The sequence below is a fragment of the Symphalangus syndactylus genome, chromosome 18, assembly GCF_028878055.3.
Source record: "Symphalangus syndactylus isolate Jambi chromosome 18, NHGRI_mSymSyn1-v2.1_pri, whole genome shotgun sequence".
In the NCBI taxonomy this organism is placed as follows: domain Eukaryota; kingdom Metazoa; phylum Chordata; class Mammalia; order Primates; family Hylobatidae; genus Symphalangus; species Symphalangus syndactylus.
In genome coordinates this window covers 49,673,277-49,695,534 of record NC_072440.2, presented here as the reverse complement: position 1 = coordinate 49,695,534, position 22,258 = coordinate 49,673,277, and positions in this window count along the sequence as shown.

Genomic DNA, 22,258 nt, shown 5'->3' with positions numbered 1-22,258 from the left:
GCATTCATCTTCTGTTGTCACCTTTTCTGTCATTCCCTGTATGCCTGATGGAGAGCTTTCACTCAGGTTCAGAGAACAGCATGCAAAGATTAGCTACCAATTAATCTTTATGAAGTGAGCTTAATTTCTAGCCAGACTGAGCTTACGTTTTAGCAGGAAGCATTTTTGGGAAATGTTTTTGTTAGAGTTTGCCCTTCTTGATAAGGTGAGACATAAATGTCTACTTTATAAACATGAATTAAGATGGGAAGATATTTGGGGGAAACATTTACTCAAACGCTAAATAATAAAGGTACACAAATGGCAAATTATACTAGATTTCTTTCCCACTTGTTTTCAATGTCTCATGCAATTCACCTTGATTCCCTTCAGTTTCTGTTTAATGTAGAAAGTGGCATTTTCATTATTTTAAGCTTCTAGCACAATGAAAGAATTTCTCTTTTTCATGAACTGGATCATAAATGAAAGGTAGGAAGAGTGTCCTATATCATATTTATTGTTCAACAAAACATGGCTCCACGGCTTAAATTCAGTTTAAAATAGAGAATTTATTGAACATCTACAACGTACATAAAAGGCAGTAAAGACAAATGAGAAGAGGGCAGGATATTGAAGTACACACACTTTAATGCTGAGTTTTGTATCTTAGTAAGTTACTCCACCTTACAGAGGCTCAGTTTCCCCTGATTTGGGAAGGCGATGCTAATGGGTATTGCATAGATGTAAGTATAACAATGTTGTATTTAAGAGAATCCCACAAGCTTGGTATAAGGCAGAAAATAAACAGATGTAACATTAATAAGTAGTTTATTAAATTTGGATGTTACCTGCAGACTAGAGGAAGCAAGAAACACAGCCACTGTGCTTGATTAGCATTATATTCTAATTTGGAATATAAATAGAAAAGAGAAAAATAGAAAGCTATGCATAAACACATGCACTCAAATGAATTTTATGCGGACTCTTTCATGAAAATGTTCCTAAGGTATTTTATTTTCTTATTGTGGTAAAATACACATAACATAAAATTTACTCTGTTAACCATTTTAAGTGCACAGTTCAGAGGTACTAATTATATTCATACCATTCTGCAGCCATCCCTACCATCCATCTCCATAACTCGTTTCTTCCTGTAAAACTGAAACTCTGTACCCATTAAACAACACTTCCCCATTTCTTCCTCCCCCCAGCTTCTGGCAACCATCATTGTACTATCTCTAGGATTCTGTCCACTTTAAGTCCCTTATACAAATGTAATTTTACTGTATTTGTCCTTCACCGACTAACTTATCTCACTTGGCATAATATCCTCAAGTTTCATCCAAGTTGCAACATGTGATAGAATATTTCCCTCATGTTGAAGGCTGAATAATATTCCATTGTATGTGTCTATCATATTTTGCTTATCCATTCGTCTGTTGTTGGACACTTCAATTGCTTCTACATTTTAGCTATTGCCAATAATGCTGCTGCAAACATGGATGTGCAAATATTTTTTCAAGACTCTGCTTTCAATTCTTTTGCTATCCTGAGATGTGGCACTGCTGAATCATATGGCAATACCATTTGGATTTTTAGAGGAACTAGCATACTCTTTTCCACAGCAAATGTAGCGTTTGGCATTCCCTACGTTACTGCAAAAGGAATCGTCACATCCTTGCCTGTGGATTTTATTCACAAGTCCTGTGGCTCTCTCTACATCCTGGACACCATGTGTCATTTCCTGTTTATATATATGACATCAAAGGTGCAGGAAGTAATCAACTAAATTGGAAGGATAAACGTAGAAAAACAGGTAAATACTGACAACATAAAATCATAAGAATAATAATTTTGGATGATCTATCTATTATATACCTATTTATCTAACATCTATCTGTTCCTCCATCTGTAATTAAAATATATTAGTTAGAGAACAGAGAAAAAAGAAGGAATACATGCATTTAAAATTTTAATTCTTCTTAGATTGTCTCACAGTATCATTATGTGAAAGAAAATTTATAGGTCAATATCTGTTAACTATAAATGTAACATTCTTAAAGTATTCAAATACATTGAATTACAACATGAATAACATATTACAATCCATTCAAGTTTATTTTATTCCAGGAATACAAAAATACAAATTTAATTTGCAATTTAAAAAAAACAGAAATTGATACATATGATTGATGTATATACACATTTAATGTATTTTTAAATATACATTTTTAAAAAATAGAAATTTTTCTAGGACAAATACTTAAAATATCACTGAAAATATTGTTATTAGCTAATATCTTCCTAATAACTGTGGTATTACATAAGAAACCAAAATTAAAATTTCAGAAAAACTTGGAAACTAAAAATTTTAAAAATAGTATTCTGTTCTCATTATGTTCATATATAGTCATATCATTTCTTGTTTTCATTCTTCTTCAGTGTTACTCTACTAATATATAACATACAATTCTCACTTTTAATTTCTATTCTTATTACTCAAAATTCTATACATTTTCTCATGCTCTTAGTTTAGTTATGCTACTTTTGTGTACTCTTCGAATTTTCACATTCGTGTTCACTCTCTTTTGAGTTCCCATATTATCAAATAAGCTTTTTTCCTCTTTCTGATTTGAAGGTTCATCTTCTCATAATTATTTTGTCCACTCAGTTTCATTTCATTCTCAGTTAAGTGCCTCTCATCTGGATTCTTTTCATTTCTAAGGTTTCCTTTCGTCTTAAACCAGTCTTTTATTTATATTTTGATTCTGTTTCGTGGAGGACATGCTTCCCTGAATTTTATGGAAGAGGCGAAAAGTTTGTTCAAGCTTTTACCTGATGCATTGGATTAAATTATCTAATGTATACACTCTTAATTTAAGTCTAGAGGAGACTGTCTACTCTTGATTTTGTATAGTATTATTTTTCTTAACATCCAAGTCCATCTTCATCTATTTGTATACGATCAATAAAAATATATTTGTCCAGAACCTTGCTTTGGCGGAGTTACTTCTTTCTAAGTAGTAGAAGTAGCAGTTGAGACATGAGCTGGGTTCTGGGTCACTTTAGAGGGCTGGGCGACATTCCTCCTTTTGGTCTGTATGACTGAATGAATGCAGTTCTTGCTGTCTCGCTCCTCTGCTTAACACAGTGAGCCATTGCAGCAGATGAGAAGGAATAATCTTGATCTGCCATTCAGGTGGAACGCGTGTTCTCTCCAACCACACCCATAGGTTGTACTCACTCTCGGCCAGAAGGTATCCTGTCAATGATATGGAGATGTATCTATCTAGATAGATAGATATCTACTTTGGTTTATGCTCTCTGGTATCCCGTAAATTATCTCCTTAAAGTGAATATCAAAAGAGAGCTTGGTGATGAAAGTGTTATAATATCCTCCAACTGCAGCACCCACACGCAGAGGAATTTGTAGATTCTGGGGTTCTAATTCAGGTACCAAACTATATAAAACGGGAATTGGTCATTGAGGGTTGCTAGGCTCTTTGTTGAGCATATTTGCTCCTTTCATGACTTCGAAATTATTTTAAAAATCTAACCTTTTCTTCAGTGTGCTGCAAGATGATTTGATTTTAATGCATAAGCACTAGTTCTCCCCTAAGCTCTGTACAATATATTTGCTCTGACAAGCCATAGCCAGCAACTCACTTCAGAGCAATTTATAGCATTTCCACGAGAAGTTGAATTATTTTTAACTAGACTCTCTTTGCCTTAATAAAAATATGAAGAAGCAATATACTTGTTCTAATTAGGTTCAAAAGTTGGCAGTCTCTCTCCTGGAAAGAATAATGAACTTTTCAGAGTCCTAATATGCATCTATAGACACACACACACACACACACACACACTATTCATAATATTTACAGCACATTCTGATTTATGACTTCATTTGTCTAGCACAAAATAAAACGATCTCAGTATATGTTGAGACCTATTTTTTCTTATGGCCAATTATAGATATTTTATTTTTTATACATTAGAGTGTTGTTGAAGCTCTTTATATTTCTTTGTCAATGAACTAACCATTGGCAAATATGCATGGTTTCCCACATAAGAACATTATTAACATCAAAATAGAAAGCTGGTGGTAGAAATAATGATTGGGAACACAGAATATCTACTCACCGTTCTAGTTCTGCCATACCGTAACTTTGTGATCTCAGGAAATATCTCTCCATGTTGTCATCTCTATGTATAGTTCTGTCACTTTTCAATAAGAGCTTTTTGCTTAATTATGAAGTACTAGTTACTATAACCATTATTTTGAGCTTCATGTAAATCAAGAACACTTGGACTCCACTTGCAAAACATTGAAAATGTAGTTAGGGATTGGGGGCATAAAGCAACATTTTAAGATGTGTAAAGACAATGAGTAAGCAACAAAGTGTCCAGTTTTTTAGGGGAAGTTGCATACGTTAGGAAAAGGAAGGATTAAGTAACAGAGAATTTGAATGATAACTGGCCAATTGGTGTCATTTACAATTGCAAGCAATACAAATTAAGATGCTTTTTTAAAGAGAAAAGGAGTTATTTAGAATTGGTCAACATATTGGGGAAGCAATGTAGTTAGAGACAATGCCCAAAACCATGTGAGCAAATGCCCTGTAGAGCGCACCCCTGCAATGCTGCCATTGTGAGGCCAAGTCTCTCCTTGTCTTGGTACTGAGACCTCCATTCTGCCTCCATCATTGCCACTGTAGCTGCCACAAAATGATCCCTCAACCACCACTGCCCAGGAACAAAGAAAGAATTCTGTCCTTCCGTGCTCTCAGATCAATTTCCAACATCAAGTGAGCCTTTGATGGGCACTATTCAGTTCCCATATCCATGAAACAGATGCAGTAAAAGCATAGAAATTGCCGATGTGTTTCCCAATAAGACACATATGGAAGCCTGTTTACCCACCAGAGGAAGGGGTTTGCACGATGGGTGTTCAAATGAACAATATTCCCTGTAAACCATACTTTGCCCATATGAAGAAAAGCAATAAGGATTATTTAGTAAAGACATGGAAACTCATCCAGGGTTGGCTGATGAGAAGCTGGTTAGCAAGGGGGTCTGCCTTCAGTTAGGACAAGGTCTGTGCTTCCCACGGGTCCTTTCCACAGCAGGAGGGATGCAAACTTACCTTTCCTCCCCTGTACCTACCCTCAAATGGCCCAGAGGTCTTCAGGTGCTAGAATTTCTCAATTAATGCTGCACAAAATAAGAGACAGCCTTGACTGTCACAGTCTCTTCTCATGAAGCTAGTCTCTGTTCACTACATAAAACAGGAGAGTAAGAACAAGAGTGTTTAAGGCTACCCTAGCTCAAACATGTTTCTCTCTGTAGGATGCCAAGTAGCTGGGAAACAGTGCATTTGCTGCTTTCGCTTCTTGGATTCTAGCACAGACAAAAGATGCAAGGGGCATTTCTTCAGAGGACTTGAGCTTCACTACACAATGACCCGGGATCTACAGGCACCCTCTTTATATATTTCTACCTTGAAAAAAAACTTTATATAATATTAATAATATATATTTTTACATAATAAACACATATGTTTATTTTATATAGAGATACACATATACATAGATAAAGATCTCTAGTCAGCTTTTTTTTTTATTATACTTTAGGTTTTAGGGTACATGTGCACAATGTGCAGGTTTTTTACATATGTATCCATGTGCCATGTTGATTTCCTGCACCCATTAATTCGTCATTTAGCATTAGGTATATCTCCTAATGCTGTCCCTCCCCCCTTCCCCAACCCCACAACAGTCCCCAGAGTGTGATGTTCCCCTTCCTGTGTCCATGTGTTCTCATTGTTCAATTCCCACCTATGAGTGAGAACATGTGGTGTTTGGTTTTTTGTCCTTGTGATAGTTTACTGAGAATGATGTTTTCCAGTTTCATCCATGTCCCTACAAAGGACACGAACTCATCATTTTTTATGGCTGCATAGTATTCCATGGTGTATATGTGCCACATTTTCTTAATCCAGTCTATTGTTGTTGGACATTTGGGTTGGTTCCAACTCTTGGCTATTGTGAATACTGCTGCAATAAACATACGTGTGTATGTGTCTTTATAGCAGCGTGATTTATAGTCCTTTGGGTATATACCCAGGAATGGGATGGCTGGATCAAATGGTATTTCTAGTTCTAGATCCCTGAGGAATCGCCACACTGACTTCGACAATGGTTGAACTAGTTTACAGTCCCACCAGCAGTGTAAAAGTGTTCCTCTTTCTCCACATCCCCTCAAGCACCTGTTGTTTCCGATTTTTTAGTGATGGCCACTCTAACTGGTGTGAGATGGTATCTCACTGTGGTTTTGATCTGCATTTCTCTGATGGCCAGTGATGATGAGCATTTCTTCATGTGTTTTTTGGCTGCATAAATGTCTTCTTTTGAGAAGTGTCTGTTCATGTCCTTTGCCAAATTTTTGATGGGTTGTTTGTTTTTTTCTTGTAAATTTGTTTGAGTTCATTGTAGATTCTGGATATTAGCCCTTTGTCAGATGAGTAGGTTGCAAAAATTTTCTCCCATTCTGTAGGTTGCCTGTTCACTCTGATGGTAGTTTCTTTTGCCGTGCAGAAGCTCCTTAGTTTAATTAGATCCCATTTGTCAATTTTGGCTTTTGTTGCCATTGCTTTTGGTGATTTAGACATGAAGTCCTTGCCCACGCCTTTGTCCTGAATGGTATTGCCTAGGTTTTCTTGTAGGATTTTAATGGTTTTAGGTCTGACATTTAAGTCTTTAATCCACCTGGAATTAATTTTTGTATAAGGTGTAAGGAAGGGATCCAGTTTCAGCTTTCTACATATGGCTAGCCAGTTTTCCCAGCACCATTTATTGAATAGGGAATCCTTTCCCCATTTCTTGTTTTTGTCAGGTTTGTCAAAGATCAGATAGTTGTAGCCACGTGGCATCATTTCTGAGGACTCTGTTGTGTTCCATTGATCTATGTCTCTGTTGTGGTACCAGTACCATGCTGTTTTGGTTACTGTAGCCTTGTAGTATAGTTTGAAGTCAGGTAGCGTGATGCCTCCAGCTTTGTTCTTTTGGCTTAGGATTGACTTGGAAATGCAGGCTCTTTTTTGGTTCCATACGAACTTTAAAGTAGTTTTTTCCAATTCTGTGAAGAAAGTCATTGGTAGCTTGATGGGGATGGCATTGAATCTATAAATTACCTTGAGCAGTATGGCCATTTTCACGATATTGATTCTTCCAACCCATGAGCATGGAATGCTCTTCCATTTGTTTGTATCCTTTTCTTTCATTGAGCAGTGGTTTGTAGTTCTCCTTGAAGAGGTCCTTCACATTCCTTGTAAGTTGGATTCCTAGGTATTTTATTCTTTGAAGCAATTGTGAATGGGAGTTCACTCATGATTTGGCTCTCTGTTTGTCTGTGATTGGTGTACAAGAATGCCTGTGATTTTTGTACATTAATTTTGTATCCTGAGACTTTGCTGAAGTTGCTAATCAGCTTAAGGAGATTTTGGGCTGAGACAATGGGGTTTTCTAGATATACAATCACGTCATCTGCAAACAGGGACAATTTGACTTCCTCTTTTCGTAATTGAATACCCTTTATTTCCTTCTCCTGCCTGATTGCTCTGGCCAGAACTTCCAGCACTATGTTGAATAGGAGCAGTGAGAGAGGGCATCCCTGTCTTGTGCCAGTTTTCAGAGGGAATGCTTCCAGTTTCTGCCCATTCAGTATGATATTGGCTGTGGGTTTGTCATAGATAGCTCTTATTATTTTGAGATACGTCCCATCAATACCTAATTTATTGAGAGTTTTTAGCATGAAGGGTTGTTGAATTTTGTCAAAGGCCTTTTTGGCATCTATTGAGATAATCATGTGGTTTTTGTCTTTGGTTCTGTTTATATGCTGGATTACATTTATTGATTTGCGTATGTTGAACCAGCCTTGCATCCCAGGGATGAAGCCCACTTGATTATGGTGGATAAGCTTTTTGATGTGCTGCTGGATTCGATTTGCTAGTATTTTATTGAGGATTTTTGCATCAATGTTCATCAAGGATATTGGTCTGAAATTCTCTTTTTTGGTTATGTCTCTGCCAGGCTTTGGTATCAGGACGATGCTGGCTTCATAAAATGTGTTAGGGGGGATTCCCTCTTTTTCTATCAATTGGAATAGTTTCAGAAGGAATGGTACCAGTTCCTCCTTGTACCTCTGGTAGAATTCGGCTGTGAATCTGTCAGGTCCTGGACTCTTTTTGTTGGTAAACTATTGATTATTGCCACAATTTCAGAACCTGTTATTGGTCTATTCAGAGATTCAACTTCTTCCTGGTTTAGTCTTGGGAGGGTGTATTTGTCGAGGAATTTATCCATTTCTTCTAGATTTTCTAGTTTATTTGCATAGAGGTGTTTGTAGTATTCTCTGATGGTAGATTGTATTTCTGTGGGATCAGTGGTGATATCCCCTTTTTCATTTTTTATTGCATCTATTTGATTCTTCTCTCTTTTCTTCTTTATTAGTCTTGCTAGCAGTCTATCATTTTTGTTGATCTTTTCGAAAAACCAGCTCCTGGATTCATTAATTTTTTGAAGGGTTTTTTGTGTCTCTATTTCCTTCAGTTCTGCTCTGATTTTAGTTATTTCTAGCCTTCTGCTAGCTTTTGAATGTGTTTGCTCTTGCTTTTCCAGTTCTTTTAATTGTGATGTTAGGGTGTCAATTTTGGATCTTTCCTGCTTTCTCTTGTGGGCATTTAGTGCTATAAATTTCCCTCTACACACTCCTTTGAACCTGTCCCAGAGATTCTGGTATGTTGTGTCTTTGTTCTCGTTGGTTTCAAAGAACATCTTTATTTCTGCCTTCGCTTCATTATGTACCCAATAGTCATTCAGGAGCAGATTGTTCAGTTTCCATGTAGTTGAGCGGTTTTGAGTGAGTTTCTTAATCCTGAGTTCTAGTTTGATTGCACTGTGGTCTGAGAGACAGTTTGTTATAATTTCTGTTCTTTTACATTTGCTGAGGAGAGCTTTACTTCCAACTATGTGGTCAATTTTGGAATAGGTGTGGTGTGGTGCTGAAAAAAATGTATATTCTGTTGATTTGGGGTGGAGAGTTCTGTCGATGTCTATTAGGTCCACTTTGTGCAGAGCTGTGTTCAATTCCTGGATATCCTTGTTAACTTTCTGTCTGGTTGATCTGTCTAATGTTGACAGTGGGGTGTTAAAATCTCCCATTGTTATTGTGTGGGAGTTTAAGTCCCTTTGTCGGTCTCTCAGGATTTGCTTTATGAATCTGGGTGCTCCTGTGTTGGGTGCGTATATATTTAGGATAGTTAGCTCTTCTTGTTCAATTGATCCCTTTACCATTATGTAATGACCTTCTTAGTCTCTTTTGATCTTTGTTGGTTTCAAGTCTATTTTATCAGAGACTAGGATTGCAACCCCTGCCTTTTTTTTGTTTTCCAGTGGCTTGATAGATCTTCCTCCATCCCTTTATTTTGAGTCTATGTGTGTCTCTGCACGTGAGATGGGTTTCCTGAATACAGCACACTGATGGGTCCTGACTCCTTATCCAGTTTGCCAGTCTGTGTCTTTTAATTGGAGCATTTACCCCATTTACTTTAAAGTTAATATTGTTATGTGTGAATTTGTTCCTGTCATTATGATGTTAGTTGGTTATTTTGCTCGTTAGTTGACGCAGTTTCTTCCTAGCCTCGATTGTCTTTACAATTTGGCATGTTTTTGCAGGGGGTGGTATCAGTTGTTCCTTTCCATGTTTAGTGCTTCCTTCAGGAGCTCTTTTAGGGCAGGCCTGGTGGTGACAAAATCACTCAGAATTTGCTTGTCTGTAAAGTATTTTATTTCTCCTTCACTTATGAAGCTTAGTTTGGCGGGATAGGAAATTCTGGGTTGAAAATGCTTTTCTTTAAGAATGTTGAATATCGGCCCCCACTCTCTTCTGGCTTGTAGAGTTTCTGCCGAGAGATCAGCTGTTAGTCTGATGGGCTTCCCTTTGTGGGTAACCCGACCTTTCTCTCTGGCTGCCCTTAACATTTTTTTCCTTCATTTCAACTTTAGTGAATCTCACAATTATGTGTCTTGGAGTTGCTTTTCTCGAGGAGTATCTTTGTGGCATTCTCTGTATTTCCTGAATCTGAATGTTGGCCTGCCTTGCTAGATTGGGGAAGTTCTCCTGGATAATATCTTGCAGAGTGTTTTCCAACTTGGTTCCATTCTCCCCATCATTTTCAGGTACACCAATCAGACGTAGGTTTGGTCTTTTCACATAGTCCCAAATTTCTTGGAGGCTTTGTTCATTTCTTTTTATTCTTTTTTCTCTAAACTTCCCTTCTCGCTTCATTTCATTTATTTCATCTTCCATCAGCGATACCCTTTCTTCCAGTTGATCTCATCTGCTACTGAGGCTTCTGCAATCTTCGTGTAGTTCTCGATACTTGGCTTTCATCTCCATCAGCTCCTTTAAGCCCTTCTCTGCATTGGTTATTCTAGTCATCCCTTCTTCTAATTTTTTTCAAAGTTTTTAACTTCTTTGCTATTGTTTTGAATTTCCTCCCGTAGCTCAGAGTAGTTTGATCATCTGAAGCCTTCTTCTCTCAACTTGTCAAAGTCATCCTCCATCCAGCTTTGTTCCGTTGCTGGTGAGGAACTGCGTTCCTTTGGAGGAGGAGAGGTGCTCTGTTTTTTAGAGTTTGCAGTTTTTCTGCTCTGTTTTTTCCCCATCTTTGTGGTTTTATCTACTTTTTGTCTTTGATGATGGTGATGTACAAATGGATTTTTGGTGTGGATGTCCTTTCTGTTTGTTAGTTTTCCTTCTACCAGACAGGACCCTCAGCTCCAGGTCTTTTGTTTACTAGAGCTCCACTCCAGACCCTGTTTGGCTGGGTGTCAGCAGCGGTGGCTGCAGAACAGCGGATTTTCATGAGACCACAAATTCAGCTCTCTGATAGTTCCTCTGGAATTTTTGTCTCAGAGGAGTACCCGGCCGAATGAGGTGTCAGTCTGTCCCTACTGGGGGGGTTGCCTGCCAGTTAGGCTGCTCAGCGGTGAAGGACGCACTTTAGGAGGCAGTCTGTCCGTTCTCAGATCTCCAGCTGCATGCTGGGAGAACCACTACTCTCTTCAAAGCTGTCAGTCAGAAAGGGACATTTAAGTCTGTGGAAGTTCCTGCTGACTTTTTGTTTATCTGTGCCCTGCCCCCAGAGGTGGAGCCTACAGAGACAGGCAGGCCTCCTTGAGCTGTTGTGGGCTTCACCCAGTTCGAGCTTTCTGACTGCTTTTTTTACCTAAGCAAGCCTGGGTAATGGTGGGCGCCCCTCCGCCAGCCTCGCTGCCGCCCTGCAGCTAGATCTCAGACTGCTCTGCTATCAATCAGCGAGACTCCGTGGGCATAGGACCCTCCGAGCCAGGTGCGGGACACAATCTCCCAGTGTGCCATTTTCCAGGCCCTTGGAAAAGTGCAGTATTAGGGTGAGACTGACCCTATATTCCAGGTGCCGTCTGTTACCCCTTTCTTTGACTAGGAAAGGGAACTCCCTGACCCCTTGCGCTTCCCGAGTGAGGCAGTGCCTCGCCCTGCTTTGGCTCACGCACAGTGCACTTCACTGACTGTCCTGCACCCACTGTTTGGCACTCCCTAGTGAGATGAAACCAGTACCTCAAACAGAAATGCAGAAATCACCCATCTTCTGTGTCGCTCAGGCTGGGAGCTGTAGACCGGAGCTGTTCCTATTCGGCTATCTTGGCTCCACCCCTCCTAAGGTAGGTTTTTATAGCTATAAACTTTCCTTTTCATACTGCTTCTGCTTTATCTCGTAGGTTTTGGTATTGTTGAGTTTTCATTATCATTTGCTTCAAGATATTTTTCAATTTCCTTCTTAATTTCTTCCTTGACCTACTGGTCAATGAAGAGCATACTGCTTAATTTCCATGTGTTTTTAGAGTTTCTCAAATTCCTTTTGTTACTCAATTCTAATTTTATCCCATTGTGGTCAGAGAAGATGCTTGATATTTTTTCAACCTTTTTGATTTTTTTAAGACTTGTTTTGTAACAGAACGTATGATTTATCCTTGAGAATGATTCATGTGCTGAGGAAAATAATGTGTATTCTACAACTTTTGGATGAAATCTTCTCTAAATATCTATCAGATCCATTTTGTCTATAGTGCAGATTAAGTCTAGCGTTTCTTTGTTGATTTTCTGTCTCAAAGATTTGTTGAATGCAGAAAGTGGGGTGTTAAAGTGTCCAGCTATTATTGTACTAAAGTGTTTCTCTCTCTTTAGCTCTAATAATATTTGCTTTATGTATCTGGGTGCTCCAGCATGAGGGCATATATATTTACAATTGTTATAGAAGAGATCATCTTGTAGAATTTATCCCTTTAACATTACATAGTGATCTTCATTTCTTCTTGTAGTTTTGGTTTTGAAATATATTTTGTCTAAAGATAGCTACTCCTGCAAGTTTTTGGTTTCCATTGGTGTGGACTATCTTTTTACATCCCTGTATTTTTGGCGTATGCAGTCTAAGTGTGTCTTTATAAGTGAAGTGTGTTGAGCTGTTACCTAAGGGCAAGTCTATGTCCACTTTACTTTTCCTTCTGCTTTTCTCAAGTGTAAGTAGACTTGCCTCATAAACACCACAGCTGGGAATGTGCTGAGCCTCACCTGAAGCTCTCACGTCTTAAAGGTTCACCCAAAGCCTTTGACATGACACCTGTGTACCACTGCTTGTTATTTAAGCCCTGAGGGCTGTTCAGTTAGCAGGTGATAAATGCTGCCAGGGCTGGGTCCTTTCCTTCAAAGCAGTGGGTTCCCTTCTGGTGTAAGGTGTGTCTAGTAGTGTTTTTCTGTGAGCAACGGTCTGAAAAGGAGGCTTCAAGACACTGACCAATTCCCCATCTCGCTGTGGCTGAGCTGGTATCCAAGATGCAAGACAAAGGCCTCCCCAGTCTTCCCTCTTCTCTCCTCAAGCAGAAGGAAGGGGTCTCTTTTGGAGCTGTGAATTCTGTAGCCCGGGGTCAGGGGAGAGGTGATGTCAGCACTCCCTTACCCACCCCAGCTGGTATCTCAGTAGGTTGCATGACCCCTGTCCACTGGCTCTGTGCCCAGGTCAGCATTAGGCATTTCCTTGGTGTTGCAGTCCTTGTGGCCTAGACTGCCTTTCAAATTAATTTAGAGCCCCAGAGCACTTAACCCCTGGTGGTGAGGCTTGCAGGAACTCAAGTTTGAATCACCTGGATAGACGATTCCCCTCTGTCTAGGGCCAGTTTAAATGCTCCCTCCATGGGAGGCGCCAGGTGAGTTTGATCCAGTTTTCCTTTCTGCTATAACAGGACAGCACTGAGTTCAATGCCTCACAATTGCTGCATTCTCCACCCTCCCGCATGCTGAAATGCTCTGTGCACCATGCCAGTACTGCTGGGGAGCGGGGAATGGGTGGTGTCAGGGATTCAAGACTATTTTTTCTACCTCTTCAGTGCCTCTTTTAGGGAAATGAAGTTAAAACCAGGTACTGCGAGTGCTCACCTGATTTTTAGTTCTTATGAAGGTACTTTTGTGTGTGGAGATAGCTGTTAAATTGGTGTCTCTGTGTGGGGGACAAACAGTAGAGCCTTCTATCCCATCATCTTGTTCTAACTTTTTAAACTGTAATATTTTTGTTGAGGATTGCGCTATTTAGCATTGGAAAGTTTCCTTCTTCCTAGATTTGATCATTTTTTCCTGGAGTCCAGTTGATCTAAGATTACAACCTCTACTTTCTCTTTGCTTGCATGGTTTCACTGGCATAATTTGTTCACCTCTTTCTATTCAAGTTTTTCTGAATAACTTTCTTGATTTTGTTGTTTCATATACAGTATGGAATTCGTCTTGAGAAAAGATTCAAAATCTTTTTCTCGGAAATTAATCCACTTAAAGTATTTGTGTAACAAATATATCAGTGGGTTTTCCATGTCATTATTTATTGCATGCTTTCTGTTTTTAAATGTTTTAAAAATCTCCAGTCAGTGACCTGTTAATTTCATGTGTGTGTTTATATGTGTGTTCTAGAGTGGGTTGGCGTAGAGGTTATAGTCTTAAATAGAAATTTTGAATTATCCTTCAGTGCAGTGCACTTTCTCAGTAGATTATTGCATTTTATTAACTTTTTTTGCCTATTTTCCTAAAATTCTAACTGAACTTCACTCATGTACAAGTTCATCCTCATATATTATGTTTCAGTTTTACATATTATTTTTATTTTATTTACATATCCAAAGATGGCTTTGTTTCTAATTTTTATTCTTCGGGTTTGCACTGATTTCCCTTGACAGAAAAAAATACCCATGAGACTTGAATGACTCAATTCTCAGTTTGCCACCAATTCCTGTTACAGCATCAGCTTTAACATGTCTCTTACATCCTTGCTGCAATGCAAATTTCCTTTTACACCTTTATGAATTTCCAACTACTGGAATGTCGGTCTTAATAATACTAATCATATAGATGTATGCATCTTTCACGTATATTCTTTATAATCTGAAGTTTCCATGTAACCTTTTAAAAATAAAAATGATCAGAATATACTTTGATAGTTGTATATTTTATAACCCTTCTGTCTTTCTTCCTCATTGTGATAAACATCTCTTTTGTATAAGCAAATCCATCTTAATAGTTTTTTATCAAACTATTGATGCTTGTATTGATGCATGCATTAATGCTTTTTCAGCCACTTTTTATCTTTTATATGCTGTTACTTTTGAGTAACAGCAATTCGCACTTACTAAGTTCTGCTATATATAACAGAAAATTAAAAAATTACTGCGATTAAAAAAAAAACAAATGTTGATTTTCTCTCATTTAAAAACAGTTCAGTGATATGATCCAGGGATTGTAGCATCATGGTGTCATCAAACGCTCTAGGTCCTCCTAACTTCCTGTCCCATCATCCTCAGTGTTTAGCGTTCAGTGTTTACTCCCAGCTGTAGGCTATAGTAAGGAAGGGAAGACTGATGAAGAGGAGCTCCTACTTGTTTATTTTAGCTCCTTTTGAGCCCTCTTAATCAGACTATACCTAGTCGTTAGATTGATCTATTGATTGCCAAAAATAGTAACATTGCCACATCCATATCTAGGGTTCATGGAGAAACTGGAAAATATAGGTTTTTAACATTATTACTTTTTAAAAAATTTCCGAGTAGCTTAGCTAACATCTAGGTATTTATTAATGTGATTATTAGTATATAACTTGTATTCTCACTATATTAGTGATACATGCATGATGTATTTTCATTATTATTTTAATTTGGCAAATACATTGTAAAAGAGAAAGATAAAAGGGATAAGATAGAAAAATTAAGATATTCCAAAAAGTATAAACAAAGGAGACAGTCTAATGCACGTGTAGAACTTACAAGTGTACTGATTTTCCATTTTGGATAATAGTGAGAGGCATGCCTAGAAAGATGTTTTGGGTTTCAATTAAAGAAGATTACTAACGTAAAAATACCAATACAATAACTTGATAGCATACTAAATAGCCCTCAGCTTATCTTCAAAATATTATGCTTATTTATGCAGTAGGCATGCCTAAGATTGTTCTTTTATTTTCCCATTTTCCTAATAGTATCACTGTTTTTAATTCAGTTGAATTATGTTGTATGAAATACATGATTTAATGTTGCAAAGAAGCACTATTCATTATCTATTCAGAATAGACAACATTTTATCTTTTTCAGCCAATGAGATCAAATGGGACCTAAGGATTTTGCAAAAGCTAAAAAAGAACAACAGCGAAGTTGCCTACTGGCTCAAAACACTATTTTCTATTGCATTATTAACCTTGTTGACCTAAAAAATGTGTTGCATAAGTTTTGGCTAAGAATTTGAAGTTATATTTTTCACACACAAACAGAAATTTTGAGCCCATCTAATAAAACAGTAAGTTACTAAATCCTAACACAGCAATTTTATTGTCTTTAAATTCACGTAGAAAAACATTTGCACCTTTTTCTCTATGTTATCATGTTATATTGAAACCCAATTTTTGACATATTTCCAAATTAAACACAAATGACTACTATAGAGTAATTTACATGTACTGATATCAGCCAGTTTTATGTATTAATAATTCAGAATAATTGATTTTTATTTAATGCCATATAGCCTTTTTAAACCCACATCTGAAATGACTATAGAACTTATTTGTATTCCCATTCAAAGATAACTAAAACAGCATTAAAATAAGAGTCTGGAAAGAATAAGAGTTCACAGTGCATAATTTCATAATAGAAGGAATTAATTTAGTTTTAAACACACCGATTTTATATATTTTAATCGGTGTAATTGATTGATTTTATATTTTAATCCATGTAAATTTTATTGAACTAGATATCTTCTCATTAAATTGTATTTTTTTCTCAATAGGAAAACTAAAATATAATAATGAAAAGAAAAATGGTAATAGTTCATTTCAAATGTCTATGATGGGCTGGGCATGGTGGCTCCCACCTGTAATTTCAGTACTTTGGGAGGCTGAGGCATTGAATCATTTGAGGTCAGGAGTTCAAGACCAGCCTGGACAACACGGTGAAACTCCGTCTGTACTAAAGGTACAAAAAAATTAGCCAAGCAGTAGTGGCGGGTGCCTGTAATCCCACCTACTTGGGAGGATGAGGCAGGAGAATCGCTTGAGCCTGGGAGGTGGAGGTTGCAGTTAGCTGAGATCTCACTGCACTCCAGTCTGGGCCAAAGAGTGAGACCCTGTTTCAAAAAAAAAAATCTATGATAGTTCACTGATAGTTTATAATGTCCACTTTCTTCCTTATCATTTATAACTAATTAAGAGTGACTAAAGAAAAAGAAATAGAAAATAAACTTGTTTATGGTGATGGTTCTGATCATTCTATCAGAAAATCTCCCCTCAGGATATTAGAAATAAATATTAGTTTTACTGAAATAAAATGTAGAACAGTATTCCTGTTGAGAAATATATTACTACAATGTTTATCTGCTTTTTATAGACCATTTTATACCTTTACAAATTATATTTACATAGTTATTTATAATTGAATGTGCATATTTGTACATTATGTTTCAACTGTAATATTAAAATATCATTACATGATTCAATTATACTTAAAAATTAATCAGAATTAGAGGCACTTCCAGAAGAGTAGTATGAGGAGCCTTGTACACTCTGTCCCCACTGAAATAACAACTGGTGAAAATGACAAGAAAACTAACTCTTCCTGGAAATAGGTCAGTGGACATACAGCAAATTGGGAAATATTTATTCAAAAAAATCTGCTCTGTCCTAGTAAGAATAGTGAGGTCTATGGCATCTGAGCTGCAACTTGGTTCCTTCCCTTCCTCTACTCAGCTCAGGCTGATGGAAGCTATAACACTCTAGGAAGGTGTGGCTGGACTACAAGGCTCTCTCACCCATCAGCTCCCAGTTTAAGGCAATGATTTTTTCTCCGGAAGGGGCCATCTTTCAGCATTTCTCATCCTTCCCACCTCTCTTGCATCAGCTCCAGGCAAGTATGGCTAAAAGGTCTGGCCTCTCTTTCTCCACCCAGGCCCCCCATTCCCAAGGCAGAAACTCTACCCCTGGGCAAGCTGAGAATATTGGGCCATGATTGCTTCCACTCCAACTTGCTCACAGGTCAGTAGTTCCATGTTTAGCGAGGCAAACCTAGAAGACTAGAGGCTATCACTCCCACACAGCTCCCTACTTATATAGCTGGAGTCTCATTTCAAAACAAGTGGTCAGCTGTCCTTGCCTCAGGTACCCAGAAATAACTTCTCTAGGGATCATTCCAGCAGGTGAAACAGACCATAAGACCAGACAGCTCCATGGATCTCTCTAAGGTGACTGGTTTCATTTAGAACAGAGATTGAGGAAGTTCAAACCTAAGGAAAATGTCTAAAACAACGGATATTTTTGTAGTGAGCAATTAAGAAGGGGCTAATGGCTTCAATGTAGGAAAAAGCAAAAGTGTAGAGCAGCTAAAAGTTAACAAGGAAAAACAGGGAAACAGAGAAAAGAATACTCCTGGGATTGGGAAAACTCTGAAGTATTGATCTCAAAGACAACCCTCTCAAAGGAGTCTAACTTTAATTACATCATAATGTGGAGCAATTTATGCCCAAGGGAACTGTCAAAACAATGGAGTAATCAGCCAGCAGTTAGGGAAGGTTAGCAGCTGGGTGTAATTCTGATGGACGTAGACCAGCTAGAAACAAAAAGGAGTACAGAGAATGAAAGAGTCAAAGTGACCTTTATTAAACCCATCATCCATCCCTTGGTGAGGAGGATCAAGGTTATTGTGCATATGCTCAAAGTTGCGCACTCTTAGGGGTGACATTAGAGGGTGCACAATGTAGGGAAAATAGATTTCACAGAACTAGCCCAGCTGAGTCACTAAGCAAATAAATAAGCAATCACACAGCAGCAACTCTAAGTTGGGGTGGGAGATTTAACAAGTTGCTACAATATATTACTTAAAATATCAAATTTTAACACAATTTAGGAGATATGCAAATTTTGGAATGGATGACATCTCCTCCACAGAAGCATACACATCCAGCCACAACAGAACAAAATGAACAAGTAAACAAATGACTCTGTCCTTGAAAGGGCTCAAAGGTTGGATTTAATAGACACATTTCTTAAAGCAGCTATTATAAGTATGTTCAAAGAACTAAAAGAAATAAGAATTAAAGGTAGGTATGAAGATGAGCTCAAAAGTAAAAATAATATTAATAAACAGAATTTATACAAAATCAATAAAAATTTTGGAGATGAAACATATAATTAGTAATTTTTTTTTTAAATCATGAGAGGGCCTCAGTAAAACATTTGAGCAAAAAAATAAGATCAGGAAGTTTGAAGATAAGAAGACAGATTATGTAATATGAAGTAGGGAGAGAAAACAGAATGAAGAAAAATGAACACAGGCACAAAGAAATATGGGATACCCTTAAGCACACCAACACATATATAATGGGAGTAACAAAAGACAGGAGAAAAAATAACAGATAAAAATATTTTAAAGTGGGTTAAATACTTCTCAAATTTGATGAAAAATATTAATTTAACACATCTAAGAAACTCAATAAAGCACAAGTATAATAAATAGAAAAAGAAAAAATTAAAGCCCAGACAAATCAGGAAAAGTATATTGAAAACTAAAGAGAAATAATAAAAGCAACAAGAGAAAAATGATCCATAAAGTACAAGAAAGTTCAGTAAGATAAATAGCTGACTTATGAGAAATAATAGAGGTCAGAAAGCAGTGAGATGACATATTCAAAGTTCTGAGAGAAAAAAAATAGTCAAAGAAGAAACTTAGATTCAGCAAAAGTCCTTCAAAAATGAAGTAAAAAATAGGGACATCACCCAAAAAGCACAAACTAAAAAAAATATTGCTATCACACTACCTTACAAAAAATAAAGAAAGTTCTTTATGATGATATCAGGGGTTACCAGAGGATGATTCAAACACACACAAAAAAAGATTACTAGACAAGTACTTATTTAAGACACTGTAATAGATAGCACAATTAGATATTTCTCCCTTTTTCTATTCTGTAATTTAAAAAGCATTTGAATAAAACTATGTATATAATTGCATTGTTAGGCCTATAACACGTAGCAGTGTAACATATTTGACAGTAATAGCATAAAGAAAGCAAGAATGAAAGGGAGGATGCTACTATCAACCTTGCTGAAAAAAAGAATTACAAAAAATATGAAAAGATGTATGACAGCATTATTAATATAGACAAAATGAATAGATTCTTAGATATAAACTACTGAAACTGATGCAAAAAGAAATAGAAAATGAGAATAGGCCTATAACAAGTAACTAAGTAAATGAAGCCACAAGAATCTAAATGAAATGTATAAAATTGGCAAATTTATAGAGACACAAAGTAGATTAGTGATTACCTAACATGATGGGGATGAGGAGGTGGTCAATGGAGAATGACAATTTAATGTGTGAAAACCTTCTTTTTAGGATGAAGAAATAGTCTAAAAATTAGACTGTGGTGACAGTTGCACAGCTCTATGTATATACCCCAAATCACTGGTTTTTACACTTCAGGTAGGTAAATTGTGTGATATATGAATTATTTCTCTATAAATGTATTTAAAAGACTAGCACACTAATTTTTAGCATCTTTTAATTTTTAGTATATTTTAATAATAAGTTTATATTCTTTGTATATTTCAGACAAATAATATAATTTCCATTCTTCTCAATAGGGGAGAAAAGGTTAAAAAAAGGATCTCAGAGAAAAGTGAAAAATTCATACGAATGCAGAAACTATTACTTTTCTAAATAATTTCTTAAAGTAGCTAATTTTTCTAGTACTTCTGGTAACACAGTATCACATGTTTTAACTAAATTCTAGGTTGAATTTTCTTTTCAAAAATCTAAGGAATAAAAGCAAAAGACTTTCACTCAGTCTTTCAGAAATATTTTTATTTCTACTTTGTTCTTTGCTTCACATTCTCTGAATATTGATGTTGCATTTGTTTTGATTAAAAACAAACCAGATTTTTTGTGTGTATTTTGAGAAAAATACATCTCAATTTGTTTATGCAGTATTAGGAATTTTGTGTTTTACTTAAAAAAATCAATTCAAACTTCTACAATATAATAGATATGAAAGAGAATTTTCTTGAATCTGCATCTACATATGATCTGGCTAATATCTCATTTCTCATTAAGCTTATTTTAACTAACTGGAATTATTTCATTAGACAGTATCAATATTACAAAAATCTAAACTTTCAACACAGGCAAGTAAAGAAAATTCAGATATGTTAAAGTATTGATAACATCTAACAAAATAATTTCAATTTGTTGAAATAGGCTGAGTCCTTGGGATTCCATTTTTTAAACTAAAAACTTTACACAAATTAAATTTAACAGAGTTTATTTGAACAACAATAAAAAATTATCAATTGGGTAGCACTCAGTGCCAGGAAAGGTTGAGAGCTCCAACCAGCAATGTAAACAGGAAGTATTTACATACAGAAAAAAATAACTGACATAAGTAAACAGCTTGATTGATTACAGCCAGGTATTAGCCATATTTGGGCATGGTGTGATGAGGCATTTGCTTTATATGAAAATAGAATGATCACTTGGTAGCCTTTGACTGTTGAAATTTGGCTGCTGGGATTGTTTGGGACTCAACTACTTATTAAGATTCTCTTAAGTTACGTTGCTGTTTCCTCTATAAAGGTTCAAAATACAGAGTCAGCTTCAGACCAAATTTAAATTAATTTAGTAAGTTTATGCTATAAATAAGAATAAATGTCTCAGACAATGCAGATACATACATTAATAACATAACATATACAAATAAATTGATGTTTTGATGTTTATTCTAACATAAATTCTTTAAAAGTATATAATTTATGCATTTAAACTTACCTTTATATCTAAACAATTTTATCCTATTGCTTTTCTCTACTACACGTAATATGTCTTTGGTTGAAAAAGAATAATAGTAAATACATTTGCATAATGATATATAAATTTGTCTTTGAATTTCATTTGCTAGTCACATTATTCATATTTTTCTTTAAATACTATAAGAGCATACAAAAACAAATCCTCTTTCTATATTGTCATTCTCTTAGTTGATATGCTAAAATACAAAAAGAAACAGAACATTAGAAACTAATCCTACTCCACTGAAGCTTTAAGATTAGAAATAATAAACACAAAAGGTAAGGCTATCCCATAGCATACTAATCAACATAGTTAATAAACAGTTTCTGTACACTAGGCCAATTGGGTCTTGGCAAAACGGCTGCCATATCTCTCATTATTAACACTCATATCTTTAAAATGAATATAGCTATATGACTGAAAATTCCTTTTTACCAGCTTCCCATGCATTATATTGTAGCCATAAACATAAATTCTGACAATTAGGATGTAAAAGGAACTGATGAGATTTAAAATGCAATATGACAATTTTATCACCTCATTTATAAAGAAGAGGCTTGGCTTTCTTTGAACTTTTGTCCCTCATGGAGCCTGAAATGCAAACAGTGTATCTGAAACTCAAGGAGCTGTCTTGGATCGGGGGACTAAGACTACACAGTAAAGAAATGACCTATGAAATCCATAATGAATTCATAAAGCTGCCTATCAGCCCTGGCAAGGCTTCTTGAACTTCTACTGGGAAAGAAATCAACTTTTTGAAACCATTTCTTTGGAGGATCAATTGCCTGGATTTCTAACTGATAAATGCTGAAGCATAAGCA